This window comes from Arachis stenosperma, chromosome 7 (assembly GCF_014773155.1).
Source record: "Arachis stenosperma cultivar V10309 chromosome 7, arast.V10309.gnm1.PFL2, whole genome shotgun sequence".
Classification (NCBI taxonomy): Eukaryota; Viridiplantae; Streptophyta; class Magnoliopsida; order Fabales; family Fabaceae; genus Arachis; species Arachis stenosperma.
This window is the reverse complement of record NC_080383.1, coordinates 49,608,081-49,622,785: the sequence shown is the minus strand read 5'-3', so window position 1 is coordinate 49,622,785 and position 14,705 is coordinate 49,608,081. Positions and strand designations below refer to the sequence as shown.

Genomic DNA, 14,705 nt, shown 5'->3' with positions numbered 1-14,705 from the left:
GAGTTCTCATAAGCATCTAGGCAAAGGCTTTCCAGTTCTAGTAGTTGCAACTTCCGTTCAGCTCCGGCTCTCTCGGTTCTCATGTTGCATTCCTTTACTGCCCAAAAAGCTTTGTGCTCTATTTCAACTAGAAGATGACAAGCTTTTCCATAAACTAAGCGAAAAGGGATCATCCCAATGGGTGTCTTGTACGCTGTTTTGTATGCCTAGAGTGCATCCTGTAGTCTGGTGCTCCAATCTCTTCTATGAGGTTTGACTATCTTCTGCAAGATATGCTTTATCTCTCTGTTTGACACATTGGCTTGCCCATTAGTCTGAGGATGGTAGGCAGTCGCGACTTTATGAATGATCCCATGCTTCTTCAGTAATCCTGTTAGTCTTCTGTTACAGAAATGGATGCCTTGATCGCTCACGATTGCTCGTGGTGATCCAAAGCGACAAATAATGTGGTTTCTCACAAAGGAAATAACGGTGTTAGCATCATCAGTACGGGTAGGAATTGCTTCCACCCATTTAGAAACATAATCTACAGCTAACAGTATATAGAGGTGGCCATTAGAATTTGGAAATGGACCCATGAAGTCAATGCCCCAAACATAAAAAATTTCACAGAAAAGCATAGTTTGTTGAGGCATTTCATCCCTCTGGGATATATTACCAAATCTTTGGCATGGGGGGCAAGATTTACAAAATTCAGCAGCGTCTTTAAAAATGGTGGGCCACCAGAATCCACAGTCTAAGATTTTTCTAGCTGTTCTTTGGGGGCCAAAATATCCTCCACTCTCAGATGAGTGACAGGCCTCTAAAATGGACTGAAATTCTGATTGAGGCACACACCTTCTAATTACCTGGTCAGCGCCACATCTCCACAAATATGGGTTATCCCATATATAATATTTGGACTCACTTTTCAGCTTGTCTTTTTGGTGTTTAGTAAAGTGTGGAGGAAAAGTACGGTGATGAGCGGATAATTTATACGCTTTTTGGCATTGTTTTTAGTATATTTTTAGTATGTTTTAGTTAGTTTTTGTTATATTTTTTATTAGTTTTTAGTTAAAATTCACTTTTCTGGACTTTACTATGAGTTTGTGTGTTTTTCTGTGATTTCAGGTATTTTCTGGCTGAAATTGAGGAACTTGAGCAAAAATCTGATTCAGAGGCTGAAAAGGACTGCAGATGCTGTTGGATTCTGACCTCCCTGCATGCGAAGTAGATTTTCTGGAGCTTCTAAAATCCAATTGGCGCGCTCTCAACTGCGTTGGAAAGTAGACATCATGGGCTTTCCATCAATGTATAATAGTCCATACTTTGCTCGAGATTTGATGGCCCAAACAGGCGTTCGAAGTCAGCTCAAGAATTCTGGCGTTTAACTTCAAAAAAAGTCTCTACACATAGAAGCTTCAATGCTCAGCCCAAGCACACACCAAGTGGGCCCGGAAGTGGATTTTTATGTCATTTACTCATCTTTGTAAACCCTAAGCTACTAGTTCTCCACAAATAGGACCTTTTGCTATTGTATTTGACATCTTTTGATCACTTTAGATCTGAAGATCATCTTTGGACGTCTAGTTCTTAGATCATTGGGAGGCTGGCCATTCGGCCATGCCTAGACCTTGTTCTTATGTATTTTCGATGGTGGAGTTTCTACACACCATAGATTAAGCTGTGGAGCTCTGCTGTACCTTGAGTATCAATGCAATTACTATTGTTCTTCTATTCAATTCGGCTTATTCTTGTTCTAAGATATCACTTGTTCTTCAACTTGATGAATGTGATGATCTGTGACACTCATCATCATTCTCACCTATGAAAGTGTGCCTGACAACCACCTCCGTTCTACCTTAGATTGAGTGGATATCTCTTGGATCCCTTACTCGGAATCTTCGTGGTATAAGCTAGAATTGATGGCGGCATTCAAGAGAATCTGGAAGGTCTAAACCTTGTCTGTGGTATTCTAAGTAGGATTCAAGGATTGAATGACTGTGACGAGCTTCAAACTCGCGATTGTGGGGCGTTAGTGACAGACGCAAAAGAATCACTGGATTCTATTCCGACATGATCGAGAACCGACAACTGAATAGCCGTGCTGTGACAGAGCGCGTTGAACATTTTCACTGAGAGGACAGGACTGTAGCCACTGACAACGGTGATGCCCAACATACAGCTTGCCATGGAAAGGAGTAAGAGGGATTGGATGAAGACAGTAGGAAAGCAGAGAGACGGAAGGGACAAAGCATCTCCATACGCTTATCTGAAATTCTCACCAATGAATTACATAAGTATCTCTATCTTTATTTTATGCTTTATTCATAAATCATTCATAACCATTTGAATCTGCTTGACTGAGATTTACAAGATGACCATAGCTTGCTTCATACCAACAATCTCCGTGGGATCGACCCTTACTCACGTAAGGTTTATTACTTGGACGACCCAGTGCACTTGCTGGTTAGTTGTGCGAAGTTGTGATAAAGAGTTGAGATTGCAATTGAGCGTACCATGTTGATGGCACCATTGATGATCACAATTTCGTGCACCAAGTTTTTGGCGCCGTTGCCGGGGAATTAAATGTCCTAACTACAATTTCGCATTTGTTCCCTGCAATAACAGTGCCAAGTTTTGATCCGGCAACAACACTAAGTTTTTGGCGCCGTTGTCGGGGATTGTTTGAGTTTGGACAACTGACGGTTCATCTTGTTGCTTAGATTAGGTATTTTTCTTCAGAATTTTTTAGAATGAATTCTAGAGTTTCAAGGTGATGTTCTTATCATCATCAAAGCTGATTGATTCTCATCAATTTAGCTCTTGAATGCAATGTCCTGCTGAAGCTTGGCTAGCCATGTCTAATTCCTTTAGACTAAAGCTTTAGACTAACATTGCATGATTCCTGGAATTCTTATTAAAAATTTTGAATCTCTTTATTTTCTTTTCCACATAATTTTTGAAAAAAAAAATCCAAAAAAAATTACAAAATCATAAAAACCAAAAAATATTTTATGTTTCTTGTTGAGTCTAGTGTCTCATTTTAAGTTTGGTGTCAATTGCATGTTTCTATTCTTCTTGCATTTTTTCGAATTCAATCATGTGTCTTCATTGATCTTCAAGTTGTTCTTGATGATTTCCTTGCTCTGATCTTTAAATTCTCTTGTCTTGAGTGTTTTGTTGTTTCTCATATGTATTCTCAATTTGTTAGTGTCAGTAGTATACAAACTTCTAAGTTTGGTGTCTTGCATGCATTGTTTATTTGATTTTAGTTGCATTTTGATTATTCATTATCATTAAAAATTCAAAAAAATTTTTAATTTGTGTCTTTTCAAGTCAATAATACAGAGAATTGAAGATTCAGAACATACAGCAGAGGAATTACATAGAAAAAGGCTGGGGGTTCAAAACGCCCAGTGAGGAAGGAAAACTGGCGTTTAAACGCCAGCCAGGGTGCCTGGCTGGGCGTTTAACGCCCAAAAGGGGTGAGTTTTGGGCGTTAAACGCCAGAATGTATACCATTCTGGGCGTTTAACACCAGGATGGCACAAGAGGGAAGATTTTGTTTTTAATTCAGATTTTTTTTTCAAGTTTTCATAATTTTTCAAAATCAAATCTTTTTCAAATCATATCTTTTCAATCATATGTTTTCAAAATCAATTTCTTTCCATTTGTCAAAAATACTTGCTAACAATTGATGATTTGATTCAACATTTCATGTATGTTGCCTTTTCTGTTGAGAAAGGTTTAATGTATGAATCATATCTTTCCTGTTAGCCAAGTCATTAATTTTCAAAATCAAATCTTTTTAAATTGTTTTTCAAATCATGTCTTCTCAATCATATCTTTTTAAAACTATATTTCTTCAATCATATCTTTTTAATCACATCTTTTTCAAAATAGTTTTCAATCATATCTTTTTTATTTCTACTTTTAAAAATCTTTTTCAAAATTCACTTTATTTCTTTCCCACTCTTTGTTTTCGAAAATCATCAATCAATTTTCAAAATTATTTTAAAATCTTTTACTTTAATTTTCGAAAATTTCTTCCCCTCTTCTCACATCCTTCTATTTATGGACTAACACTCCTCCTCAATGCACAATTCGAACTCTATCTTTCTTGATAAGTTCGAATTCTTCTACCTCTTCCTTCTATTTTTCTCTTCCTTTGACACCTCAAGGAATCTCTATACTGTGACATAGAGGATTCCATATTTTCTTGTTCTCTTCTCTTTCATATGAGCAGGAGCAAAGACAAAAGCATTCTTGTTGAGGCTGACCTTGAACATGAAAGGACCTTGAAGCAAAAGCTAAGAGAAGCTAAAGCACAACTCTCTGTAGAGGACCTAACAGAATTCTTCAAAGAAGAAGAAGCCATGGCAGCCGAAAACAACAACAATGCCAACAATGCAAGGAAGGTGCTTGGTGACTTTACTGCACCTACTCCCGACTTCTATGGGAGAAGCATCTCAATCCCTGCCATTGGAGCAAACAACTTTGAGCTTAAGCCTCAATTAGTTTTTCTAATGCAACAGAATTGCAAGTTCCATGGACTTCCATTGGAAGATCCTCATCAGCTTTTAGCTGAATTCTTGTAAATCTGTGACACTGTCAAGACTAATGGGGTTGACCCTGAGGTCTACAGACTTATGCTATTCCCTTTTGCTGTAAGAGACAGAGCTAGGATATGGTTGGACTCATAACCTAAAGAAAGCCTGAACTCTTGGGAAAAGCTAGTCAATGCCTTCTTGGCAAAGTTCTTTTCACCTCAAAAATTGAGTAAGCTTAGAGTGGAAGTCCAAACCTTCAGACAGAAGGAAGGTGAATCCTTCTATGAAGCTTGGGAAAGATACAAACAATTGATCAGAAAGTGTCCCTCTGACATGCTTTCTGAATGGAGCATCATAGGTATCTTCTATGATGGTCTGTTTGAACTGTCCAAGATGTCATTGGACAGCTCTGCTGGAGGATCTCTTCATCTGAAGAAGACGCCTGCAGAAGCTCAAGAACTCATTGAAATGGTTGCAAATAACCAATTCATGTACACTTCTGAAAGGAATCCTGTGAACAATGGGACGAATCAGAAGAAAGGAGTTCTTGAGATTGATACTCTGAATGCCATATTGGCTCAGAACAAAATATTGACTCAGCAAGTCAATATGATTTCTCAAAGTCTGTCTGGAATGCAAGCTGCACCAGGCAGTACTAAGGACGCTTCATCTGAAGAAGAAGCTTATGATCCTGAGAATCCTTCAATGGAAGAGGTGAATTACATGGGAGAACCCTGTGGAAATACCTATAATCCTTCATGGAGAAATCACCCAAATCTCTCATGGAAGGATCAACAGAGACCTCAACAAGGTTTCAACAACAATAATGGTGGAAGAAACAGGTTTGGCAATGGCAAGCCTTTTCCATCATCTTCTCAGCAACAGACAGAGAATTCTAAGCAGAGCCACTCTGACTTAGCAACCATGGTCTCTGATCTAATCAAAACCACTCAAAGTTTCATGACTGAAACAAGGTCCTCCATTAGAAACTTGGAGGCACAAGTGGGTCAGCTGAGTAAGAAAGTTACTGAACTCCCTCCTAGTACTCTTCCAAGCAATACAGAAGAAAATCCAAAAGGAGAGTGCAAGGCCATCAACATGGCCGAAATTGGAGAGGAGAAGGAGGCAGTGAGCGCCACTGAGGAAGACCTCAATGGACGTCCACTGGCCTCCAATGAGTTCCCTAATGAGGAACCATGGGAATCTGAGGCTCACACTGAGCCCAGAGAGATTCCATTAGATTTACTTCTGCCATTCATGAGCTCTGATGAGTATTCTTCCTCTGAAGAGGATGAAGATGTTACTGAAGAGAAAGTTGCCAAGTACCTTGGAGCAATCATGAAGCTAAATGACAAGTTATTTGTAATGAGACTTGAGAGGATGAACCCCCTTTGCTCACCAAAGAACTGGATGACTTGACTAGGCAGAGATTACCTCAAAAGAGACAGGACTCTGGGAAGTTCTCAGTACCTTGTACCATAGGTACCATGACCTTTGAGAAGGCTTTGTGTGACCTAAGGTCAAGTATAAACCTCATGCCTCTCTCTGTAATGGAGAAGCTAGGGATCTTTGAGGTACAAGCTGCAAGAATCTCACTAGAGATGGCAGACAATTCAAGAAAACAAGCTTATGGACTTGTAGAGGATGTTCTGGTAAAGGTTGAAGACAATTATATCCCTGCCGATTTCATAGTCCTAGAGACTAGGAAGTGCATGGATGAATCCATCATCCTTGGCAGACCCTTCCTAGCCACAGCAACGGCTGTGATTGATGTTGACAGAGGAGAATTGATCATTCAAGTGAATGAAGAATCCTTTGTGTTTAAGGCTCAAGGATATCCCTCTGTTACCATGGAGAGGAAGCATGAAGAGCTTCTCTCAAAATAGAGTCAAACAGAGCCCCCACAATTAAACTCTAAGTTTGGTGTTGGGAGGCCACAACCAACTTCTAAGTTTGGTGTTGAACCCCCACATTCAAACTCTAAGTTTGGTGTTGGGAGGTTCCAACATTGCTCTAAGTATCTGTGAGGCGCCATGAGAGCACACTGTCAAGCTACTGATGTTAAAGAAGCGCTTGTTGGGAGGCAACCCAATGTTATATTAATCTATTTTCCTTTGTTATTTTATGTTTTCTATAGGTTGATGATCATGGGAAGTCACAAAATCAATTGAAAAAGCAAAAACAGAATGAAAAACAGAAGAAAAACAGCACACCCTGGAGGAAAAGCTTGCTGGCGTTTAAACGCCAGTAAGGGCAGCAAATGGGCGTTTAACGCCCAGTCTGGCACCATTCTGGGCGTTTAACGCCAAAAAGGGGCACCAGACTGGTGTTTAACGCCAGGAATGGGCAACAAGCTGGCGTTAAACGCCAGAAATGGGCACCAGCCTGGCGTTTAATGCCAGGATTGGCAGAATGAGCATTTTTGCTCGCCACTTGGTGCAGGGATGAATTATCCTTGACACCTCAGGATCTATGGACCCCACAGGATCCCCACCTACCTCACCACTCTCTCTTTTCTTCACCCATTCACTAATCACCTCACCACATCTTCCCCAAAAAAACCTCACCTATCAAATCCCACTATTCTCTTCACCACTCACATCCATCCATCATAAAACCCCACCTACCTCACCATTCAAATTCAAACCACTTTCCCTCCCAAACCCACCCATACATAGCCGAACCTTACCCCTCTCTCCACCCCTATATAAACCCATCTTCACTCCTTCATTTTCACACAACCTACACACTACTTCTCCCCCTTGACCGAAAAATAAAGCCACCTCCATCTCCTCTATTTCTTCTTCTTCTACTCTCTTCTTTCTTTTTTTGCTCGAGGACGAGCAAACCTTCTAAGTTTGGTGTGGTAAAAGCGTTGCTTTTTGTTTTTCCATAACCATTTATGGCACCTAAGGCCAGAGAAACCTCTAGAAAGAGGAAAGGGAAGGAAAAAGCTTCCACCTCCGAGTCATGGGAGATGGAGAGATTCATCTCAAGGTGCATCAAGACCACTTCTATGAAGTTGTGGCCATGAAGAAGGTGATCCCCGAGGTCCCTTTCAAACTCAAAAAGAGTGAATATCCGGAGATCCGACATGAGATCCAAAGAAGAGGTTGGGAAGTTCTTACCAATCCCATTCAACAAGTCAGAATCTTAATGGTTCAAGAGTTCTATGCCAATGCATGGATCACCAAGAACCATGATCAAAGTGTGAACCCGGACCCAAAGAATTGGCTTACAATGGTTCGAGGGAAATGCTTAGATTTTAGTCCGGAAAATGTAAGGTTGGCATTCAACTTGCCCATGATGCAAGGAGTTGAACACCCTTACACTAGAAGGGTCAACTTTGATCAAAGGTTGGACCAAGTCCTCATAGACATTTGTGAAGAGGGCGCTCAATGGAAGAGAGATTCAAGAGGGAAGCCGGTTCAACTGAGAAGGCATGACCTCAAGCCCGTGGCTAGGGGATGGTTGGAGTTTATCCAACGCTCAATCATTCCCACTAGCAACCGGTCCGAAGTTACTATAGACCGGGCTATCATGATTCATAGCATCATGATTGGAGAGGAAGTAGAAGTTCATGAGATTATATCCCAAGAACTTTATAAGGTGGCGGACAAGTCCTCTACCTTGGCAAGGTTAGCCTTCCCTCATCTCATTTGTCACCTCTGTTATTCAGTTGGAGTTAACATAGAGGGAGACATCCTCATTGATGAGGACAAGCCCATCATTAAGAAAAGGATGGAGCAAACAAGAGATCCCACTCATCATGAAATCCCTGAGATGCCTCAAGGGATGCACTTTCCTCCACAAAACTATTGGGAGCAAATCAACACCTCCCTAGGAGAATTGAGTTCCAACATGGGACAACTAAGGGTGGAGTACCAAGAACATTCCATCCTCCTCCATGAAATTAGAGAAGATCAAAGAATCATGAGAGAGGAGCAACAAAGGCAAGGAAGAGACATTGAGGAGCTCAAACACTCCATAAGATCTTCAAGAGGAAGAAAAAACCGCCATCACTAAGGTGGACCCGTTCTTTGATTTCCTTGTTCTTTATTTTCCTGTTTTTCGAATTTTCATGCTTATGTTTATCTATGTTTGTGTCTTATGATCATTAGTGTCTTAGTATCTATGCCTTAAAGTTATGAATGTCCTATGAATCCATCACCTTTCTTAAATGAAAAATGTTCTTAATTGAAAAAGAGGAGAATTGCATGAATTTTGAATTTTATAATAGATTAATTATTTTGATGTGGTGGCAATACTTTGACTTCTGAATGTATGCTTGAACAGTGCATATGTCTTTTGAATTTGTTGTTCATGAATGTTGGCTCTTGAAAGAATGATGAAAAAGGAGACATGTTACTGAGGATCTAAAAAATCATAAAAATGATTCTTGAAGCAAGAAAAAGCAGTGAATACACAAAAAAAAAACGAAAAAAAGGGGAAAAAGAAGAAAAGAAAAAAATAAAGTCGTGATCCAAGGCAAAAAGAGTGTGCTTAGGAACCCTGGACACCTCTAATTGGGGACTCTACCAAAGCTGAGTCACAATCTGAAAAGGTTCACCCAGTTATGTGTCTGTGGCATGTATGTATCGGTGGTAATACTGGAAGACAGAGTGCTTTGGGCCATGGTGCACGAAATTGTGATCACTGCTTTTCACAACTCAAATAATCCCTAGTAATGGCCCCAAAAACTTGGTGCTCAATACCATGGCATAAACACAACTTCGCACAACTAACCAGCAAGTGCACTGGGTCGTCCAAGTAATAAACCTTACGCGAGTAAGGGTCGATCCCACGGAGATTGTTGGTATGAAGCAAGCTATGGTCACCTTGTAAATCTCAGTCAGGCAGACTCAAATGGTTATGGATGATATACGAATAAAACATAAAGATAAAGATAGAGATACTTATGTATTCCATTGGTGAGAACTTCAGATAAGCGTATGAAGATGCTTTGTCCCTTCCGTCTCTCTGCTTTCCTACTGTCTTCATCCAATCCTTCTTACTCCTTTCCATGGCAAGCATTATGCAAGGGTTTCACCGTTGTCAGTGGCTACTTCCCATCCTCTCAGTGGAAATGTTCAACGCACCCTGTCACGGCACGGCTATCCAGCTGTCGGTTCTCGATCATGTCGGAATAGAATCCAGTGATTCTTTTGTGTCTGTCACTAACGCCCCACAATCGCGAGTTTGAAGCATGTCACAGTCATTCAATCATTGAATCCTACTCAGAATACCACAGACAAGGTTAGACCTTCCGGATTCTCTTGAATGCCGCCATCAGTTCTAGCCTATACCACGAAGACTCTGATCTCACAGAATGGCTGGCTCGGTTGTCAGGCGAGCGCTCGGTTGTCAGGCGATCAACCATGCATCGTGTATCAGGAATCCAAGAGATAAACATTAGAGCCTTGTTGCTTGTAGAACGACAGTGGTTGTCAATCACGCGTTCATAAGTGAGAATGATGATGAGCGTCACATAATCATCACATTCATCAAGTTCTTGAGTGCGAATGAATATCTTGGAATAAGAACAAGCTGAATTGAATAAAAGAACAATAGTAATTGCATTAATACTCGAGGTACAGCAGAGCTCCACACCTTAATCTATGGTGTGTAGAAACTCCACCATTGAAAATACATAAGAACAAGGTCTAGGCATGGCCGTGAGGCCAGCCCCATGATCTAAGATAGCATAAGACTAAAGATAGCTACCAAGATTCCAAGACATCAAATACACTAGCAAAAGGTCCTATTTATAGGGAACTAGTAGCTTAGGAATTACAAAGATGAGTAAATGACATAAAAATCCACTTCCGGGCCCACTGGTGTGTGCTTGGACTGAGCATTGAAGCATTTTCGTGTAGAGACTCTTCTTGGAGTTAAACGCCAGCTTTTGTGCCAGTTTGGGCGTTTAACTCCCACTTTGGTGCCAGTTCCGGCGTTTAACGCTGGGAAATCTGAAGGTGACTTAGAACGCCGGTTTGGGCCATCAAATCTTGAGCAAAGTATGGACTATCATATATTGCTGGAAAGCCCAGGATGTCTACTTTCCAACGCCGTTGAGAGCGCGCCAATTGGGCTTTTGTAGCTCCAGAAAATCCACTTCGAGGGCAGGGAGGTCAGAATCCAACAGCATCTGTAGTCCTTTTCAGTCTCTGAATCAGATTTTTGCTCAGGTCCCTCAATTTCAGCCAGAAAATACCTGAAATCACAAAAAAACACACAAACTCATAGTAAAGTCCAGAAAAGTGTATTTTAACTAAAAACTAATAAAAATATACTAAAAACTCAACTAAATATACTAAAAACATACTAAAAACAATGCTAAAAAGCGTACAAATTATCCGCTCATCAGGCCACGGCCAAGACTCATAAAGTAGCTGTGTTCAAGAATCATCATACTTAACTAGGAGAATCAATAACACTATCTGGATTCTGAGTTCCTATAGAAGCCAATCATTTTGAATTTCAAAGGATAGAGTGAGATGCCAAAACAGTTCAGAGGCAAAAAGCTAAAAGCCCGTTCATCTAATTAATACTGATCTTCATAGATGTTTTTGGAATTCATTGCATATTCTCTTCTCTTTATCTTATTTGATTTTCAGTTGCTTGGGGACAAGCAACAATTTAAGTTTGGTGTTGTGATGAGCGGATAATTTATACGCTTTTTGGCATTGTTTTTAGTATATTTTTAGTATGTTTTAGTTAGTTTTTATTATATTTTTTATTAGTTTTTAGTTAAAATTCACTTTTCTGGACTTTACTATGAGTTTGTGTGTTTTTCTGTGATTTTAGATATTTTCTGGCTGAAATTGAGGGACCTGAGCAAAAATCTGATTCAGAGGCTGAAAAGGACTGCAGATGCTTTTGGATTCTGACCTCCCTGCACTCGAAGTGAATTTTCTTGAGCTACAGAAGCCCAATTGGCGTGCTCTCAATTGCGTTGGAAAGTCGATATCCTGGACTTTTCATCAATGTATAATAGTCCATACTTTGCTCGAGATTTGATGGCCCAAACAGGCGTTCCAAGTCAGCTCAAGAATTCTGGCGTTTAACGCCAGAACTGGCACAAGAATGGGAGTTAAACGCCCAAACTGGCACAAAAGCTGGCGTTTAACTTCAAAAAACGTCTCTACACATAGAAGCTTCAATGCTCAGCCCAAGCACACACCAAGTGGGCCCGGAAGTGAATTTTTATGTCATTTACTCATCTTTGTAAACCCTAAGCTACTAGTTCTCTACAAATAGGACCTTTTGCTATTGTATTTGACATCTTTGGATCACTTTAGATCTGAAGATCATCTTTGGACGTCTAGTTCTTAGATCATTGGGAGGCTGGCCATTCGGCCATGCCTAGACCTTGTTCTTATGTATTTTCAATGGTGGAGTTTCTACACACCATAGATTAAGCTGTGGAGCTCTGCTGTACCTCGAGTATCAATGCAATTACTATTGTTCTTCTATTCAATTCGGCTTATTCTTGTTCTAAGATATCACTTGTTCTTCAACTTGATGAATGTGATGATCTGTGACACTCATCATCATTCTCACCTATGAAAGTGTGCCTGACAACCACCTCCGTTCTACCTTAGATTGAGTGGATATCTCTTGGATCCCTTAATCGGAATCTTCGTGGTATAAGCTAGAATTGATGGCGGTATTCAAGAGAATCCGGAACGTCTAAACCTTGTCTGTGGTATTCTGAGTAGGATTCAAGGATTGAACGACTGTGACGAGCTTCAAACTCGCGATTGTGGGGCTTTAGTGACAGACACAAAAGAATCACTGGATTCTATTCCGACATGATCGAGAACCGACAGCTGAATAGCCGTGCTGTGACAGAGTGCGTTGAACATTTTCACTGAGAGGACGGGACTGTAGCCACTGACAACGGTGATGCCCAACATACAGCTTGCCATGGAAAGGAGTAAGAGGGATTGGATGAAGACAGTAGGAAAGCAGAGAGACGGAAGGGACAAAGCATCTCCATACGCTTATCTGAAATTCTCACCAATGAATTACATAAGTATCTCTATCTTTATTTTATGCTTTATTCATAAATCATCCATAACCATTTGAATCTGCCTGACTGAGATTTACAAGATGACCATAGCTTGCTTCATACCAACAATCTCCGTGGGATCGACCCTTACTCGCGTAAGGTTTATTACTTGGACGACCCAGTGCACTTGCTGGTTAGTTGTGCGAAGTTGTGATAAAGAGTTAAGATTGCAATTGAGCGTACCATGTTAATGGCGCCATTGATGATCACAATTTCGTGCACCATACTGCTAACTAGATAATTAGCTACAGGTGCATACCAAGGGATTACCTCAGATACTGCTTGTAGGTTATCAAATGAAAAATTATCAGCTATAGGAGTGGAGTCATCCTTAATGTGTTCAAGGCGACTTAAGTGGTCTGCCACTAGATTCTGGGTACCACTCCTATCCTTTATTTCTAAATCAAATTCTTGTAGCAGCAGTATCCAACGTATAGGCCTTGGTTTGGATTCCTTTTTAGCTAATAGATACTTTAGAGCTACGTGGTCTGAATACATGATGATTAGATTTTTGACGGTTTAGAATTTCACAAATGAAATTTTGTTGAAGTATAGTCTCTAAACCAACAATAATCCTTTCATGCAAAAATTTGTTTGTCACAAGTACAAACCCCTAAAATCTATAAACCGAAGTATTTAAACCTCGGGTCGTTCTCCCTAGGATTTACAATAAAGTGTCTTGTTATTGGTTAGGAATGTGTTTTGGGGTTTTGGATAAGAAGCATGAAAAGTAAATGGCAATGAAAATAAACTAACACTATAAAAGGCTCTTGGCAAGGTATGAAATTAGAAGTCCTATCCTAGTTATCCTTCTCAATGTGAGAATTGTTCATTGCTACCACTTAGTTAACCCTTACTAAATAAAGGAAAGTCAAGTGGAATTGACTTGAGCCACAAGTCCTAGCCAACTCCCAAGGAAAGACTAGCTTTAGTGCACTCCAAACCAATTAGCAATCTCTCCAATTACCAATCAACAAAGAATTAGATAACTCAGTGTCACTAATTACTCTACCTAGGCCAAGAGGAGCAAAATCTATACTATCTAGAAGAGGCATTTCAACAAACACATAAGAGCAATAAAGAAACAATATAAATTGCAAGAATTAAAGAGAGATCTAACTACAAAGGCAAGAGATCAACAATAGAAAAGCAAAGAAGAACAATTCAGAATTACCTCTTATTGAATTGAAAGAAAATGGAAGGAACAATAGTAGATCTACAACAAAGCATAAGAACAACATAAAGGAAATTACAACAAAGGAATGGAAGAAGAATGAATGTAACTACAAGGAATTGAAAAGTGGTGCACGAATTTGCAATCCGTACAACTAACCAGCAAGTGCACTGGGTCGTCCAAGTAATACCTTACGTGAGTAAGGGCCGATCCCACGGAGATTATTGGTTTGAAGCAAGCTATGTTTATTTTATTAATCTTAGTCAGGATACCAATAGAGTTCTTTAGCCTCGTATGAAGTAAAAAGGACATAAAATAAATAGTTGTTACTTGTTGTGCAGTAATGGGGAATATGTTGGAGTTTTGGAGATGCTTTGTCCTCTGAATTTCTGCAATGTAATATTCACTCAATTGTTTGTAAAGCCCGTCTACGGCAAGCTGTTGTAGGGTGTCACCATTGTCAGTGGCTACCTCCGCCTCCTCTCAGTGAAAACGGTCCAGATGCTCTGTCACAGCACGGCTAATCAGCTGTTGGTTCTCGATCATGTTGGAATAGGATCCATTGATCCTTTTGCGTTTGTCATCACGCCCAGCAATCGCGAGTTTGAAGCTCGTCACAGCCATTCGATCCTTGAATCCTACTCGGAATACCACAGACAAGGTTTAGACCTTCCGGATTCTCAAGAGTGGCCGCCATCAATTCTAGCTTATACCGCGGAGATTCTGATTAAGGAATCTAAGAGAAGCTCATTCAGTCTGATGTAGAACGGAGGTGTTTGTCAGGCACACATTCATAGATTGAGGGAGGTGATGAGTGTCATGGATCATCACCTCCTTCATAATTAAGCGCGAATAAACATCTTAGATCGGAACAAACACACGTTTGAGTGAAATAGAAACAATTGCATTAATTCATCGAGACGCT

General features: G+C 40.2%; 1 non-coding gene across 1 annotated transcript; it reads right to left on the bottom strand.

Annotated features, from left to right (window-relative positions):
* Positions 1-4,763: 4,763 nt before the first annotated feature.
* On the bottom strand, positions 4,764-4,871 carry LOC130942345 (small nucleolar RNA R71). Its single transcript, XR_009070919.1, has one exon. It is a non-coding gene; the product is annotated as a small nucleolar RNA R71 (small nucleolar RNA).
* Positions 4,872-14,705: the final 9,834 nt, after the last annotated feature.